General features: G+C 38.4%; 1 long non-coding RNA gene across 1 annotated transcript; it reads right to left on the minus strand.

Moving 5' to 3' along the window:
• Positions 1-1,365: 1,365 nt before the first annotated feature.
• Positions 1,366-9,871, minus strand: LOC140633881 (uncharacterized). Its single transcript, XR_012031441.1, has 3 exons — positions 9,201-9,871; positions 4,493-4,641; positions 1,366-1,532 (listed from the first exon to the last, which is right to left on the minus strand). It is a non-coding gene; the product is annotated as an uncharacterized lncRNA (long non-coding RNA).
• Between the last annotated feature and the right edge of the window lie 6,754 nt (positions 9,872-16,625).

The raw sequence follows: 16,625 nt of genomic DNA on the forward strand, positions 1-16,625 counted from the left end.
ATTTTGTCACTTACAAAGGTACATAGTGGAAGTAGAGAGAGCCATGTGGCTGGATAGTGGGTCGTCTTAAAAATCTGTATGAGTATCTAAAGTGACAAGACATGAAAAACTTATAGTTGAGGGAGGAGCTACAGGACTGCACCCCATTCTCTGCTGGGGTTAGCATGTAAGCATGTAAGCATATAGAAGGGAGGGTCTAGCTTAACAAATCTAGTAGAGTTAAAAGTGTGATAGGAAAGGCCTGGATATCCTAGGGATTCCCTTTCAAAGTCAGAAATAAAGTACTGTCATTTAGTAAATAAATGTAAATCTTGCTGACAGAAAGGAAAGGGAGAAGGAAGGACAAAGGGAGGAAGAACTGGGATCTGAGGGACAAAATTAATCAATAAAGTGAAACAATAGGAAGGTCAAAGAGTTAAAATCAAGTGTTATTTTACTTACTTCAAGACATCTGGCCAGCTTATCATTGGAGAAAGACAACGCGGTGAATAAATCAAATGCATAGAGAACCTCATTTGTCCTATTAGCTATTCCTCCTGTATCCCAAAATTTGGGGTAGATCATATGAGAAGTTAAAATTTGCTGATTTGAGTCTCATATTCTATTTCCTCTGCCTGACATGTGAAGAGGCCAGTGAACCTTAAAATAACCAAATGGCAAAAAACCAAGGGAATAGGGACAAGCTTAAGTGCCTGGCCTAGATAATTAGTCTTTGAATAATCAAGAATGGGGTGCATTATAATCCTAATACTGGCACAGTAATTAGACTTAGAAGTTTCGAACTGTGATGTTAGAATTTCTGCGTGTGGATATGAAGTTGGATAGTTTGGGGTTCCTTTAGTTTGTAATTTAAAAGTAATTTAAAAGTAATCGGTTCGTATGTTTTTCTAAATATATGAACATCTTGGTCCATATTTCTGGGAATTCTAGAGGGGTGAAATAAAAACTTAGAAAAACTGATGCAGGACACCTGGTGACTCAGTGGTTGAGCATCTGCCTTTGGCTCAGGTTGTGATCCTGGGGTCCTGGGATGGAGTCCTGTATCGGGCTTCCCGCATGGAACCTGCTTCTCCCTCTGCTTATGTCTCTGCCTCTCTCTCTGTCTCTCACGAATAAATAACTAAAATCTTTTTAAAAAAGAAAAAAGAAACACGCATGCAATGACCACAGGTGCCCTGTTGTTTTACTCCACACTTAGTATTTTAAATGCCTAAGATGTCATTCCTAGGGCAGCTTTCAGACTCAAGATGTTTTGATACACAGCTGACTCTCAATTATAAAAGTAAAAGCAATTATCTAGATTCTCACCATGCATTTAAGATTATAGTTTTATGTTTATTTATTAAAAATAACACAAACCAGGCAAACAACTTATTTAAAATGCAGTGTGTGCTTAAACTGATTTAAAGCAATAACCACAGACATAGCCTTCGTGATTCTCCAAAAATATCCCTTATCTTCCTTTGCAATTTGAATCCAAATATTCAGCTTTGATTTTGATGTCTCTTCTAAGTTTTGCACCTTTCTGAGCTCTTCACATATTAGAAATGAATAAAGAGAGAAAGAGAACTAAGAATCCTAAAATATGACAATTTAAAACTCAAGTTTAAGAGTTATTTTGGTCGACAATTAAGATTTCTGTTTTGTTAGAGCTAAAGTTACAACTGCAATTGTTTATGAAAACACCCACAACATGGAATCTGTACTTTTCTAGAACAGTATTCTTATTTTATGAAGTAGAGAATGTGTTTGTGATTCTGTAGCTACAACTATAGATTTTAGAGAATCCAGAGAATATAATACTTACCTCCAGTATCTTTCAAATAAAAAACCAAATGAAATATGATTTGAATAATGTAAATGTTCCTTAATTAATTGAAAAAATAATCATCTTTAGAGATTGGATGGAGGACAGTATTTACAAGGTTAAATGTTATGCTATATATTTTAGCACAAATCATAATATTAAAAAGACCAAAAACAGAACACAAAAACTGAAACTCCTGCCAGTAGGAGTTTCAAAAAGGTGGAAACTCCTGCCACCCTGTTCCAAAAAGGTGGGTCTCTCTGAAAGGCAGGAATTCCTAAAGCCTTGGTGATTTTCCAACAAGTCCAAGCTTTTTTGAAGCAAAGTTTAACATTTATTCTTATTCTCCTCCATTCCTTAAACTCCCTGAACTTAGCATACATGTTGGTATTGCTCTAATAGTAAATCTTATATCTAATTTGTGTACTTTTTAACTTGTCTTCTCAACTAGATGATAAGATTCCTGAAGAAAGGGGCCATATATTCAACTTAAAAAGATTTTATTTATTTATTTATTTATTTATTTATTTATTTATTTATTTATTTATTTATAAGAGAGAGAGGGAATGAGGGAAGGGAGAGGGAGAGAAAATCGCAAGCAGACTCTGTGCTGAGCCCTCGTCAGGCTCTGTCTAATGACTCTGAGATCATGACCTGAGCCGAAATCAAGAGTCAGAAGCTTAACTGAGTCACCCAGGTTCCCTGTATATTCAACTTAAAAAAAAAAAACAACTCACATAGCATCTAGTGACAGACCTTCATATATTAGAAACTCAACAGATACTTCTCCATTGACTCATTGCTAATATTTTCAATAATGTCTTATGCTTGAAGATCTTCATTTTCTTTAAATATATGGTCTTAAGAGGTTTGCTGCATTCTGAGATGTGATTTCATTGCATTTAGGAACTCAATTCCCAGTTAAATGCATTCCATTAACTAAGAGACACCTGTATAAATATGCCCCTTCCCCCACTAACAGACACAGATACAAAAGTAAATATAATGGTGGGAGTGATAGGAGAATGGGGCTAGTCTGTGTAATTGCATTGATTAAAGAGGTCCATGAAGTAGACATTGCTAACTACAAAGGTAGCTAGCCATGTAAGTCTGTTCCTGTGTCAGAGCACACACAGAAGAGTAAGAGGGCTTTGCATCTAATTAGCAAAATTAAAAACTCCTTCTATACCTAGTTTCCTTGGAGTATAGTTTCCTTGGATTATCTTACTTGCAGGAAATAGTAATTTCATAGTCCCAAACATGTTTCTGTCTCAAGCTCTGCTATAGTACCACTGATTTCCCTCTCGAACTCTGATTATGAGGGTTGGTGAGAGCTGACAGTTCCGCAAGCAGAATTAATCTCCTAAATCCAATGTGTACCTTTTGGTGTGGGATAAAGCAGGGGAGGACAGAGTTGTAATATAGTAAATGGCTTCTCTAAGCTGACTTAGTTGGAAACAGGATGTTAACTACTTCATCCTGTCAAGGAGCCTGATTTTTATTCCCCTCCATTAAAGAGCATTTTAGAGCACTGGCTCTTGCACCTTGCAGGATAAACCAAGTTCCTGAGGGCAAAGGCAACAGAAACGGTGGCAGATTTCACTCAAAAGCTCAGTTTCTCTTCTACCTTCTGCCATCAAGAAAAAAAAGCATCTTCTGAATATCCACTATTCAGAGTAGCCCCAGAGTTCAGCCTCATTCAGAAACTTCTCATCTTCCTATTGCCACTGTGATCTGATGATCAATATCAGCTGCCGGTTCTGGGCATTAATGGAATTGCCAGTAAGTAAAATCAGTGACCATCGTGTCCAGGTTAATCCTTAAAATGAATGAGGTTAATAAAAATACATTTTACATATATATGATTTATTGACATAATAATATCCTTTAAGTATATGCAGGCTGTTTCTGTAACACTTTATCTGCTCTTCTGTTATGGTTTTTATTACTTTGTGCCCTATGTTGTAGATAATGTCCATATCTCATTTCATCTACTAGACAGTAAGCCACTTGAGGTCAGTGTACATGTCTCATCCTTGATGCTGTCCCCCTAGTTGCTAGCATGTTGCCTTGCATTTAACCAGTGTGCAATAAGTACTCACTAAATGCATGAACAAAATGGTATGTGTTACTGATATTTAGGTGTCATTGCTGTATGCTAAACACTATATGTGATTTCACTGAGTCTGGTGGACAAGTAGGAGATGTATAAAAATGCAGACAGGTTCTGTTTTCTATTTTTTGGTGCTTAGCCATGAAGCCACATAGCATCTCAGGAGCAGATGTGCCTCCATTTTGATTGACAGGGCTGAAGAGTGGTGATTTGCTTTCTTTTTTACTTTTCATGCTCTTCTTAATGATAACCCATATTTTCTGGCTCCACAGGGGCCACACAATAATTCCAGGTGTCATTTTTGGGTTTTGACTGGTAGTTCATACTTTTTACAAGGAGGACTTGGATTGTTCTCTTCCAAATACCCTTGTATCACATCTACCACTCTCTTGCCTACTCCCCCTATATATAGTGTTCTGCCTCTTGGCATTAAGCTACCCAGAAGCATATAAAGGTGTCTGCATCAAAGACTTATTGCTAACTTTTTCTTCCAGATCATTTGTGACTGATGTCAGTGTTGACTCAGGTCAGTCCTTGCATCCATCCCTTATGGGCTTCACTCTAATACTTACTTCTAATCTCAGGATGAGAAGCCTTGGTTTGTTCTTATTAAAGTTCTTCTTAGAGGTGGGGTTTAAGAGTTGGGAAGTGCAAGAGAAGTATCTTGCATCCCATGTCACAGAAGTCTCTGCTGCTGTGGTTTATGTTTATTTTCCTTTTGCTAGAAAAAAAAAGAGGTCTACGTTCAACAAAAATCCAGCCATAGCAGGGCTAGTTGTCTGGGATTTTCTGTGATCTAATAGAGCAAGTTTAATGACTCAAGAGAGGCCTGCTGTTTATTGCAGCTCATGGCTCATGAAAAGATATACTATGTTAATTTTCAGAACTGGGTCTCTTAGGTAGAATTACATTATTTTGGTAATGCCTCTCCTGAATTAACGGCAGTTATTTAAGCTTCAGCATATCCAGCTCACCAAGGGAAGGGAATCCCTGGGTATTGGCGAGCTATTGAATTCTAACAGGACCTCATCCTCTGTAGAGGAAAATGGGTAGTGGATGCAGTCTTAAATGCTTTGGGGTAAAATAAATAAATAAATATATATATATGTAAATAAATATATGTATTTTATGTAGGCAGCATGCTTACTTCTGATAAATATGGACAGTGGATATTGTGAGCTTCTCCTTTTAGAACACTTTAGTGTTCCTCATTCCTTCAGGATGAATTCCAAATTCCTTAACACAAAGTGCAGGGCCTTTTTCCTTCCACTCCAGCCTCATCTCCTTACCTCCTCCCTTCTCCTCTCCAATTGGACTGGACTATTGTCAGGACACCAAATGGCTATATTCCTTGTCCCCTCTGGGCCAATCTATGCAGAGATGTTCTGTGGTCCCCTCCCCACATCTGTCTCACTATTGATGATAACAATGGTAGTAGTTAGGCTTTGTGTTTAGCAGGATTTACATGGATTCTCTCACTTAATCATTGTAAGAATCCATGAGTACTATCATTGTTCCCATTTTGCAGATAAGGAAACTGAAGCTTAGTGAGAATGTAGGAGCCCTACCCAGGCCCAGCTGGAGTTAAAGCTAAGTAGTTTGACTCCTGAGCCTGTGTGAGACTGTCCTGGCTCCCAGCATACGAGCTAAACATGGTTATATGGCTAACTCTACTCATTTAGAGATCTCTTGCTCCAGAAAACCTCCCTAATGTGTCCCTACCCCCTATCACCTACTGGGTTATATGCCCTTCTTGTGCTTGCTCACTTTGTATCTTTCATATCTCCATTCACAGCACTTATTATACAAATCAAATTCCCCCCTGTAATTGTTTGTCTGTGTAACCCACCCCCCACCCCCACCCCCGCAAGCTCCTGAAACTCATGGAGCTGAGTTCTGTCTGCCTCTTTTGCTATTTTATACCCTTCAGCCACCAGGGGGGTCCACTTGGCCCAATAAATGTTTATGGAACAAGTAGTCCTTTGACTAAACTTAGCTCCACTGAAAACGCTGCACAATTCTTTTGGCAGGAAGAGGTTAATCCCCATTTTACTGATTTTCAGACTTTAATGGGGGAAATGCTTAGCAGCTTCTCCTTTCTTTGGGGATCCAGCATGATGTGACTAGACTGAGGCTTTCTTGTGGTTTACAGCCAAGTCATATGGGTCAATTGGGTTTTTGTTCACTCCAGCTGTCTCCCCCTATTAAATTCTTGTTTACCGAAGACATAAACCAGGAAGTGGGTTGTTGCTTTACAGAAAGATTTACCAAAGGATTCTCACTTCTCATTTGGCCTGTTACCCAGTATCCAGTAATACTGAAGCTGGAAGAGATACTGGACTGTAGCTTATTCAGCCCTTTTTAATTGGGAGAGAAAAGGGAAGCACAGGCTCAAAGTCAAACACTAGTTAGTGGCCAAGCCAGAGCTGTAATCCACTTCTTTTATTTAAATAATGAACTTATTTGGTACCCCTAAAATATGTTTATTATAAAAATTTTTTACCTTCACTTTTATAGGAATAAATGTGTTGGCTGGAAAAACAACCTGTAACTATTTGTAGGCTTCAGCTGTGCAGAGCAAGAAAAGGCTTTCAGAAAACTTTGTTGAAGTTTATAGAGCATGAACATTCATAAAAGTGTATTCGCTTTTATATCCATGTCACCAGCACTCAGATCAAGAAATAGGACATCAAGAATGGCAGCCAAGTGATACTATGTGATATATGATTACTTTTATGTTGTCACCTATGTTCTGTAATATATGTTACAGGCTTCTAACAACAGGATTTCCTTATGGACATGAGTGGAGAGGGAAAGGAATATTTAAGATGATAATTTATCCTCATGTGTGACTCTCACCACTTCATAATACAATATTTAAAACATATATTCCTTTGATTTTGTGTAATTAAGATGCACTTATTTGCCTCTTTATTTGCAAAATTAATGTGTTCATGCTGATACTGTAAAGTCAGAAAAAGCAGTACTTGTGAATATGACTCACATTCTATAGAGTTCAAATAACTACTTAGAGAATTTTAAAAAATGATTTGTCACTTTTATTTGTAAGCATAGGTATGTGTGCTTCATTATTTTTTTTAAAAGACAAATATTTATTTTAAATTTTTAAATATTTAACTTCAGAACAAGGTGTATATTTTAAACAGAAAAATAATTTACATATTTATGTTTTCCTAAGAATATTGTCTAATTTTGTCTAAGGTTAATTTTTTAATTAAAATTTTTATTTTATTTTAATTCCCATAGAGTTAATATACAGTGCTGTATTAATTTCAGGAGTACCGCATAGTGATTCAACAATTTTACACATCACCTGGTGCTCATCACAAGTTGTGCTTCATTCTTCTTTAGAGAAGAAGATAAGACATTTGCAAATATCTTCTCTCATTCTGTTGTCTGGTGTGGGAATGGGGTAACTGGGTGATGGGCATTAAGGAGGGCACATGATGTAATGAGCACTGAGGTGTTATATGCAACTGATGAATCACTAAATTCTACTTCTGAAATTAAAAAAAAAAGAAATCTTGATTCTGTTTTGGCCTTGTGTATACTCTGAGCCATGATGGTTTTGCATGATGTTCGTTATGTGTTTTTGCTTACTCTTTTTGGCCAACTTGGATGTATTTCTGAGTGAACTGACTGGCATTGATTGTAGAGCTGATCTGTGCTAAGCCCTGCTAACCCATGCATGTGACTGGGCTCATTAGCGCCAGGCTTGAAACATTCAATTCAATATTACCTGACAAAGAAGTTTATTTCCAATGTAGGCCCAGAACTTCAGACAAATTATTTAACCTGAAATATTTTCTTCATTCCAACTACTGGAGTAACCAATTCTGTCACATAATTATAATAAACATTTGGGGAATGAAACTTCTGCCTAAAATTGGATCTGAATGTTACCCTTATCTGCAAGGCCATTATATCACATGAACACTATCACTGTACAGTTCAATTAATAGACAGTGACTGGGCAATTTCTTGAAAATCTCTCATGATCTAAAACTTGCTTAGCCCAATGGATTTTTAATAACATCTAACCTCCTAAGAAAGCTTTTGTCCCCCATTCCCTATCGCTACCCAAGGATAAAATTCATCCAATTATTCAGAGCAATAGCTCAACTTACCTTAGTCTAGAAAAAAAAAAAAAGCTCTTACCTGTTTTAAACTTACTTCCTACTGTCTAGAATAGTCCCTTTAGCAAGCAACATATTAATCTGCTTAATTAACATGTATTGTGCCTTCCTCAAGGCCGAGCAGGGTCCAATTATATGCTATAGCTAATTTTACTTTTTCCTTTTTGTATCTCATTCTGCTTCCTCTCAGCTCCCCCTTAGCTTTATCTGCTTACAACAAAAGCTCAATAGGAGACTAGCAATAGCATGATAAAATTAAATAGAATGTTACAGAAAGGCCTGGGGGTTTGAAAGGTGCCTCTTAACTTCAGCAGGGAGTCAGAATAACATGGCCCCTTGTCCTTGGCTTGCAGAAGTTTATGCGGCAAGTACGTGACCATTACTCTGTTTGTTTGCTATTATCAGACACTAATTTTCTTTATATGAGAACCATATCTAAGTAGGATCACTCTTGAACGTACACATTCCCTGGTAAAGGGACGTGATGTCATCCTGTTGATGCCACGGAAGCCTGTTAGGACTATTAATTTTGTTGTTCATTTAGGCATGCATGGTTGCCACAGCAACAACTATCTCGTAGTTCCTTCAAGCCCTTTGTGCATTAAGCATCTGTTGAGAGTCCTATGAAGGTATCATAGTTTCTCTCCTTCCTGTCACAGATTGAACCCCTTGCTTGCTCTCCTTATGAGCTACATATTTATCAAGAATCCCTAGAGAGAAGAGACTCTTTGCTGGAGCCCAAGGAGGACTCTAAATGAGAATGAAGCCTTTTGTTTCCCATGGGCTACTGCAGAAGATCTCAGAATAGGTGCTTTGGAAGTCAGACGATTATTAAAAGTCTTGGTCAGCTGAAATGTAAATAAGTCCTTGGCAAAGTTCACAGCCAATCTTTTATACAGGGTTGCCAGGACACTCAGTGTCCTGCTTAAAGCCAAAATTGTAAATTCTAGTGCAAACTCCTGGTGGCAGGCAATAATAGGGTGCATTCTGTTGCCAACTATTTTTCATAGTCCAAGACCTTCTCCTTAAGATCCATATAGTTTTTTAGAAATATGTGTCTTGAAGGGACAATTTCAATTTTTTAAAATTTCCTTCTAACCGTGGGCTGTTAGTGAAAGCTTACATGTTTTCAAAAGCCATCTTCCAAGACAACCATCTTCAAAGACACTATTCAGCATGAGTTCCTGTCCAACTTTATCTCATCTTGCAATTTATACAGTTGGAACTGGAGGAAAAGTAACAATTTATAGATAAATTACATACTAGCCAAGTGAAAGGAGCTGAGACAGGGGCCTTCTGTCTTTGACAGCTGTTGAGAGGGGATATCTCAAGTCCTGGCAGGAGTCTTCGTTGAAACTTACATGTAAATGTTAGGGCATCTGACTGAGCAAGTTTATCAAAACATCATTATAGATTTCCTCCTCCTTCTGTCATTACTCTGATCAAGATGATCAAGAACAGATTTCATTTCTGCAGAGAAGCTTACTCATTCCTTTTCAGAATTCTCTTACCTAATGATATCTATTGTTCAATCATAAGTAATATTTAACAGCAGAATCTTTTACTTGGAGTACACTATCTTTGAGATAAATTCAACTTGGAGTTCTCTACTGATCAAGTAATTATCATTTCCACTTTTCAGTTTAGAGTAGAAACTTCTAAGCTGAATGCTATTCTTAGGTGAGAAGGTTGAGTCTGGGTTACCCTAGCTGCCACAAAACAGTGAGTATGTTTGGAGGCCTTCTGTTTTTGCAAATCTTTATGGGGACTCCCAGGACCACTTTTCGTAGCACTCTCCTGTTCCAACCACCCTTTCTGGACTCGTTTTACTTTTAATTTCCATTTTATCAGCAATGAGCTCTTCTCTTCATTTTATTTTATTTTTATTTCTCTAGTATCAGGAGATTATCGTATTTAGGGGCTGGAAAACACTTTCCATCCTCTTTTACACATTTCTATCCTCAAAACTTGTAATCCATAACTAATTCATATTGTCCACTTTTTAAAACTTATATACATGGCATGTTAACAACTGAGCACAAGCCATTTTATTAAATACAATTCATTGTATCAATGTGGTTTGAAATGAAAAAGCCCTAAATTACAAATGAGATTTTTTTTGCTAGTTGCAGCTCTGACTTTAATTAATGGAATGACTCTGGACAAATACCTTATTTTTGGAACATCTCAGTTACTTTATCTGTAATATAAGAATAGTATTCTCAAAAAAAAAAAAAAAAAAAAAAAAAAAAAAAAAAAAGAATAGTATTCTCTAATAACTTATTATAAAGTTAAATGAAACAATGTGTGGAAAGTGTAAGGTACTGTATACAATTATGAGGTAGATAGATACTCATCCATAATGCCTGTCTCTGGAGTCCACATCAGCATAGTGACTTTAACTATGTCCTTGCCTGAAATGGCAAAACCCAATGATATATCCACTGTAAAAATGTTGATTTATAATGAACAAACAATTTTAGTACTATAAATATGTACTTCAGAAATATTCATACATGTGCATGCAACCATAAATGTTAACTGAAGCATTATAATTGAAAACTATAAACAACCTTAATTTTCCATCAGTAGGAAGAGAGTTAAATAAATATCTATACGATGGAATACACTGCTAGAAACAAATAAGGTTGATGCGTTCTGTAAGTGCATGGAAATATCTTCAAGACATATGCTATATATAAAAAAAGCAATTCAGGAAGCAGCACAAAGTATATGATCTCCTTTATGATAAACACATACACAGAAATGTAACAACAGCCATACCTATAGGTGCAAATATATTTGTAGGTTAATTTGTAGAGTCCTGATATTACCTAATGTTCCTATGCCATTCTTATTCTCCTGTGGATGGTCCAGATTAGGAAATGGCTCTGGTGTCAGACTGACCACCTTTAAATCCTGGCATGACAGCTACTACATGTGTGATTATGGGCAAGTGACCTTCCTTTCTATGCTTTCTCACCTCTAAAATGGATTTAACCATTTTAACCATAAGAAAAAAATGTAGAACACATTTGCTTATCCTGAGACACAGGATAGTATCAAATACTTTTTATCAAGTAAGAATTATCCCAGTCTAGTTGTTTCTATTTTTTAATTTCATCTCCCACTTCAGCTATAACTCCCGACTATGGGGTCTCTAGTAATAGTTTTCCTTTGTCCCTCACCATGACCAGCATAGTGCCAGGAATATGGCAGACACTGAAGATGCATGTTTTTAAAGAATAATGACATCTTGTTATCTAACAAAAAAAGAGTTTTAACCTGAATTTTCCTATTGTTATCTTTAAAGTTCTTAAAGTTCTATTTTTTCTATTACCTATTAGTTTATTCTTAACAAATTGTTCATAAATTCAACAGTCATTAAGCATCCATTACAGACCAAACATAATAGGCACAGTATAGAGTAGTGATGAAAGGCTTATATCTATATCTAATCAGACTGAACTCTCTCTACCTGTTGGTTTCTACCAGTTACAAAATTTGGTACCTGGCCGTGAATAGACTTTACATCGTTATTTGCAGTTCTTTTGCCTGAAAAATACTCTTCATGAATCAGATAAAACTTAACACAGGAACCCAGTAGGGCCTTGAGAACCTAGTAAAGCATGAAGTGCTTCTGGTGATTTGGAAGGCATATGGACCTTGAGCATCCTTTCCTTTCCTCTGGTTGAGAGATCTATAATGAATGCTCTAGTTGTGAGCAGAGCTGAAGTTTACACAGCAGGTGTGGGGTTTAAGGGCCTTCATTACCTCTGGAACCACATTGCCTGAGTTTAAAACTAAGCCTCCCCCTCCCCCACTTACCAGAAGGATAGTCTTAGGTAAAACATATACTCTCTGCCTCAGTTTCTCCATCTGTTGAATGGAAGTAATATCATGATCTCCTTGGGTTGTTTTGTAGATGAAAAGAGTTGATACATTTAAAGTACTTAGCATAGTGATTAATACATCTAAGCATTCAATAAATGATGGCTTTTATTATTATTTTAAGATTAATCTTTTCAAGAAACAAAGCAGCCAGTATACCAGTATGGAGGCCCCTGAGACCAGATAACTATGGAAATAGGATGACAGCAGGAGGTGTTAGGAGATAGTGACTAGTGAGAATCAGATAGATGAGAGTATTATTGACATAGGCTGAGGAATCAGAGAATCTCAGGGTTTTGAAGTCCATCCATCCATCCATCCATCCCTCCCTCCATCCATCCATCTATCCATTCTATAAAGATTTACTGAGCACCGACCATGTGCCAGAAGCTGTTCTAATTTCTGGGTCTATGCAGTGACTATAATATTACTGCCCTCATGAGCTTTATATTTTATCGGCAGAAACTGGGCCATCTGGTCCCCGTCTTATCACATGCAGGAACCCTGCTACAATGCACTGATGAATGCTGGCCTTCTATCTTCTGTTTTTATATGTCTAGGGAAAGTGCATAATGAACTAATGAAGGAGCAGTGCCTTCCACTCTTGGGCAGCTGGAAATATTAAGTTCTTTTAAAAGTACCTAAGTATAACCCTACGCATTGAAAAGACTGAATTCTGAGCAAAGCTAATCTACTTTCATAGAACAGCATTAAAAAGATCCTAGAGGCTCAGAGGAATACAAATTTTGGTAAATACAATCCAGCAGTAGAAGGGTAGGGAGAAACAGCCAGAGATCATGCAGGTGTGTGGCCATCAAGAGGGTTTTTCCGGCAGAACTAGGGGGAAACCCATAGACTGGAGGCAGAATCACAAAGTATGATGGTGAGTAGGAACTCCTGTCCTCACTCTAGGAAGATTAGTGGTTTCCTATCTGGCTTTCTGCACAGCCACGTCTGCCCTGCTCACTACCTTCAGATACTCTGCTATCTGCATTGTTGAAGCTCTCTCTGGGAAGGAGGCAAACCTTCCCTCCAGGGAGGTCATGGAGGATTGCAGTGCTTTGCTTTATGCCAGCATCCCCCCAGGGAAGGAACCTTCACTCTCCCTGCTGTGTAGATAGATTGAGGAGCCCCTAAGGCTTGGCAGCAGGTCAGTGCCAAGCCAAGCTTCCAGAAGCAGACAGAGGCACAGATTTTTATCTGAACTTAATTCCTCTTTCAGAAGAGCATTCATTGCCTCTTGTTTCTTATTCGAATTTAATCCCCCTGGATCACAATTTTGTTCTGTGGATCCATCTAGCAAAACACGATTCAAGGGCTTTTGGTCCTTGGTTGGCTCACAGAACTCTAAGATCATCAGCCTTCTCTCACTACGGGTGAGGAACCAGGGCTTGGGAAAGTCAAATGACCAGCCAAGGTCAACTGGCCAGTTGGTGAAGGCACTGGACTAGAAGTAGGCTTACCAGTTTTTGTCCAGGGTTCTTGCACCCACACTAACACATTTTCATTAGTGATAAGAAAATCTGCTCAAAAATAACTCCTAAATCTCTTAGAATAGAGATCTTGTATTATCATAGGTAAAAGTTATAGAGATTGTTTAGTATGGTCCTCTGAAAGAAGTTTTCAAGTTTCTGATTACCCGCTCCCTTTATTTTATTTAAACTAATGTTTGGCTTGACGCAGCCGTGAATCTGAGATATATTCTACTACATAAGCCTGCAGGTGCACCTGTGAGCCTAGGGGTGATATCAGTGTGGCTCTCTGAAGATTTTGAGAGGATACCTCCTCTTGGGTTTTATTTTGTAGTAAAAATAATCTGTGGTGGTTTTGGTTTTCCTTGTCTTACGAGCTGGGGGAGTCAGCCAGGAGGCCACTGTCTCCTGATTTTCTATGTGGTCATTATCCGTACTCCATTCAGACCACAGTTAAGACCACTGGATCGTAAATAATCCCCCAGGGACTGTTCATGTGGTCATCTGTGGGGAGGGAGAGGGGAGGTTATGCAGGCAAGCAACACTGACCAAAATATTTCTTCTGAAACCTCTCATACTTGCAATGTGAATTCACCATTGGAAGACTGCCATGATTTCTATTTTAAGGTTCCATGTCCCTTATGTCGCTCTGCTGCTCCTTCTTATTCTGCTGTGTAGTGTGGAGAGTAGAGACAAGCATAATGCATCCTAGAATGGGGCTGTCTAACTTTAAATTCTGGTTTCTCATTTACTAATTTTGTGATTATGGGCAAACGACTTCATCTTTCTGTTTGTTTCCTATCTGTGCATTGATTTGATAGCTTTATCTAAGTCAGATGATTGATGTGAGGACTAACTAGATAGGATAGAGACACACTGGCATGCAGTAGCCACTCAGTCTGAGTGTGGGCGGTTACTGTTAACATCTCCCACTTGAGTAAGCCAGCGCTGTGGAAAGAACACTGGATCAGTGGGGTCAGGAGACTTGGTTTGGTCCAGGCTCTCTCACCCTTACATAGCTGCATGAGCGTGGAACCATTGATCCCAGCTCACAGAATGCAAAACAAGGAAGCAAGTATTTGGTCCTGGCTCCTCATTTTCTGAGTGAAATTGGACCTTGAGAGAGGAAGAGGCTCACCCAAAGTCCATAGGGAGTTCATAGCCAGGCCACGATGGGCCAGTACCCACTCTTTGACTTCCAGCCCAGAGCTCTTCCCACTTACTCTAGGGATAGAAGACCTTGCCAAGTGTCCCCAACCTTGCTGAACACCTGAGGACTTTTGGGTTGCAGGCAAATGGTTCCTAACAAACAAATGGTCTTTGGGTGATGGCTGTTCCAGAAGCAGCAGCCATGGCATTCTATATCATGGTTGGTCTAAGTGTCAGAAGCAGAGCAATGCCTTTAAGGTGCTACTGGGTGGAAGTTGCCGCACTTATGACAGGCTCTGAAAACTCATGCCAGGCCGACAGAGTCTTGAGAGCCCCATGGCTTAATAACTGAACATGTGTTTCCTTTCTCTTTCTTGACTTCTGTGGGAAAAATGCAGCATTCGTTATCTCTCTCTGAAGCTGTGAAGGTCTTCTTTTGAGCTCTCACTAGAGGCCCTTGGCATCCCTTTCCTTCTCTCTTCTGACTCCTACTCAGATCCTGGGATTAGAGGTTGACCATATTATCCACTCTTGGGTTTATGGCTTTGACCTGCAAAATCCTCTTTCTGTTCTGCATCCTAGCCACAACAGACACTCAACAAAGCCAGTCCTCTGCTCATTATTCTAAATATATCGCAGGTTTTGGGCTTTGGGTTGTTGCATATATTATGTCTCTCCATTGATTCTCGCTGAATTCTCTTGGATTAACTATTACATTTCTATGAAGCCCACAGTGGTCCCCCACTCAGAAGTGGTCCCTTGGTCCTTAGAGCTTTCAAAGTGCATCTTAATTGTAACTGATGGTTTCTACATGTCTATAAAGTTCCTATCTCCCTTAACAAGCTCTTTAGGAACCATGTACAGACATCTTCTTATCCTCTAGAGCATTTAACAGAATCTCTTGCCCAATGCCCAGCTAGACCTGCTTGAACAAATGTTGACTGATTAATGAGGCTGGAGTAAGGGTCTCCAGCCTTAATAAAAAAGTTATTCCTTCATAATCAAAAATGCTCTCTCCCGAGGTATCACTATAAACCCACGATAAGTCAGTTATAGCTATTCGAAGACTCCTTGAAGCTTTGGCAATGCCCAGTCGTTTTGAGCATTCTACTTGTTAGAAATCTGGAGTGACACATTTTTTTAAATTAAAGTCAGTTAAAATTAATTTTGCTCTCCTGTTTTGTTGGCAGAAACTGACAATCCAAGATGGACAAGCAAACCAAATTAAATACTTTGAAAATGCAAGTAAAAATTTGAGGGCATCAAATGGTGTGTTGACTGAAAAGAGCCCTGGAACCCACACCCGTGTGGTCAATCAGCAAACATATTCATGCAGTTGGACTTCCTGTGTCTCAGGAGGAAACATGATTGAGTTACTTTGTTTATGCAAAATTCGGTGTAACCCTCTTCTAGAGCCCTGTGCCTCTGAAATTCTATTTGCCAAAATAATGGTCAGGAGCAGTTTGTGTTCACAAAACCGATCTCACTGTTTCCCTAAAATCAAATATTCCGTGACAGATTTTATCCCCAAATTCGGGGGAAAAAATGAGAAGAATGCAAAGATTAATCCTCGGAGGCCCTTCAATAAGCCTTTCCTCCCCCATTTTCTGTTTGCTTTTTAAATTTTTTATTCAGAGAACAATAGGTGAGTCCTTCTGTGGATAATTAAGACACATGTAAATTGAAATTCTAAGGCCAGTAATTAAACTGAGGAGCTCACTGGGTGATGCTTACTTTTTAGCTCCCAGATTGTGAGAGTTCAGTTCCTCTTCAAGCTGTTCTCTTTCTTCCTTTCTTTCTTTCTTTCTTTCTTTCTTTCTTTCTTTCTTTCTTTCTTTCTTTCTTTCTTTTCTTTTCTTTCTTTTCTTTCTTCTTTCTTTTTAAATTTTTTTTTTTTCAATCACAGAGATTAAAGCAGCCCGAGTTTTACAATAGCATCTTGTGCAAGAAGAGGCAGGGAGATTCATGGTGGTTTTAGTAAATGATGCACTTTGATGTCTCCAACTTAAAATCCGCATTTTGAGAGCCCCGATGTA

The sequence above is a fragment of the Canis lupus genome, chromosome 5, assembly GCF_048164855.1.
Source record: "Canis lupus baileyi chromosome 5, mCanLup2.hap1, whole genome shotgun sequence".
NCBI lineage: Eukaryota > Metazoa > Chordata > Mammalia > Carnivora > Canidae > Canis > Canis lupus.